The sequence below is a fragment of the Brassica oleracea genome, chromosome C3, assembly GCF_000695525.1.
Source record: "Brassica oleracea var. oleracea cultivar TO1000 chromosome C3, BOL, whole genome shotgun sequence".
Taxonomy (NCBI): Eukaryota; Viridiplantae; Streptophyta; class Magnoliopsida; order Brassicales; family Brassicaceae; genus Brassica; species Brassica oleracea.
The window spans coordinates 47,019,020-47,021,434 of record NC_027750.1 but is presented as its reverse complement, the minus strand read 5'-3'; positions in this window follow the sequence as shown (position 1 = coordinate 47,021,434).

Here is a 2,415-nt window from a genome sequence, read left to right as displayed (position 1 = left end):
GAATGAAGAACAGTTAAAATCACTTATTTGCGTTTAGCTCATGCGATTGACACCCTAAACCCTAAGCAAGCTTAGCCGACTACTCAATCATAAAGCAAGATGACACATACATGATTTCTGAATAATACTGCATTTAAAATAAAGTAGAAAGGCAAGGGTTCAGGATGATCTTCTCGTGAAAGTGAGAGATGTAGCATTCTCCCTTACAAGTAGCTAAATCCAAAATAGTTCTTCGTCTCTTGTAAAACTAGCGCCCCCCCTTAGAAATGATAGCATAGGCTTTTTATATGGAGGCGCCAGTGGTAAAGAGAAAGGAGAGAAAATCTAGGGCAAACCCCTGAAATCTTGGAGGTTTCCTTAATAGTCGGGAACAGTCAGTCGCTTGCTCTCTTTGGGAACAACCTTCGGATTGATCCGACTGGCTGTTCTGCATTAGATATTCCAAAATGACTTCTTCCTTCATGTCACTCTCTTCTTTACTCTTTCACCTGCTCCAAACCTGGAATGATATCAAATAAGAACGAATTAGGACTGAGAATTAACTCAAAGAACACATATAATGGTATTAAAAACACCATATATCAATTCTCCCAGACTTAGATCCTTGTTTGTCCTCGAACAAGGCCAAGCCTCAAGAACAGGGAGAAAGGTTTGAAAGAGTGGAAACTCGCTTGACCTCAATAACCATACTCTTACCACACATCTCTGAGCCATACAAGCTGTATACTCAGACCACACACCCTTACCAGAACACCCACGATCGCTGTTCGAAAATCAGCTCCATACTTCGAATCTGATACCTGAAAAAGGGCACATTATCGAGACAGAACTCCTTAAATTCAATTAAGAACAGCGTGAGCTTCTCATCACATGCATTATTCAGGGTAGACGGGCTAGGTAAGGAACATACTATTTAATGGTTCGAATCTCATACCTGAAAAAGGGCACATTATCGAGACAGAACTCCTTAAATTCAATTAAGAACAGCGTGAGCTTCTCATCACATGCATTATTCAGGGTAGACGGGCTAGGTAAGGAACATACTATTTAATGGTGGAGCTAAGAGTGTTTAGGGGCTACCAAATTTAAGTGGATGCAGGATATCGCGTAAAATAGTAGGAGATGACGGATTCATTGATGTCCACAGCCCTTTCTCGTTTCTACTTCACGGGTGCAGTTGTTCTCTCCTTCAGATCAACCGTTGGACTGTTCTTCAGTTCTTGACTTCCCTTGCCTACTCCTCAAAAATTGGTACCAACTCCTTGCTCAACCTTCCTAGTGGCGTGTGTTTATATATATTATTATTATTTATTATTTTTTTTTTTACATACAAGGTGATGGGGTTGCGAGGGAGAGGCAACATAATGAATGTATCGCAGCCACTGGTGGTCTATTCTTTTGTTTCTCACTGGTCATCATTGTTCCTCTGGTTCGAACATGCACTCATAGACTGTTCTCTTGTTAGAGCATGGTCTCACCGACTGTTCTCTTCATGCCTCTGGTTAGAACATGCACTCATAGACTGTTCTCTTTTTAGAGCATGGTCTCATCGACTGTTCTCTTCATGCTTGATCTCTCTTCTCTGAGTGTATGACATTAACGAGTAAGAGGCTGCGTCGATCCTTTCCTCTCCGACCCTTTTGCACATATTTGCACATATTGAACTAAAAAACAGATTGCATGAGGGTAAAAATAAAGGCTTAGGCGCAAGGTGGGAACTAGCTAAAGATGAGCTAGCCACTCAGGATCAGCAAGATTGGTAAAAGAAGTAAGAAGTCCTGAGTGTAAGTCTCGTTTCCCTGTTCTAGTGCCCATAACAAGAAGAATTTCGGTCAAGATTAGGTTCAGGTTTGGTGGAGTTGAGTCTACCCAGTGTAACCTGATCGGTTGAGAGCTTCTGGAGAATCAGATGAGATAAGTCAGGGGTGTTCCAGGTCCAAGTGTGGGTCATTCATCACTGCTAAGGTCACTGGATAAGAAAGTTAGAGCACGAGGTGGCGGAGGATCCGCCGCATAAAACTGTTGTTCTTCCGCTGCGAGTCAACCATCCAGCGTCGGTAAGCCTGATCATCTGTCACATCCGCCAGCTCTCTGAGGTCGTATGATGGGTCAACTTCTAGGGTAATATCCTCGACATCCTCCATATCCGCGTTAGGTGCAGCAGCACGAGGATCAGTGTATAGGAGCTCGGGTGGTGGGAGGAAGCGTATGTTGTCGAACACGCTGAGCCTGGTGATCTCGGGGTGAGGCAGCTTGGTGAACAGCTGGGTACCCTCCTTGTCGAAGAAGCTGTAGGTATCCTCATCTCGCATGATGTGGCACACCATAAGGTACTTGATGTCGAGGTACTGAATCTCCGTGTACACCATGTATTTGCTGAGATCAATGCTGAAATGCTTGAAGAGCGGCGTGAGC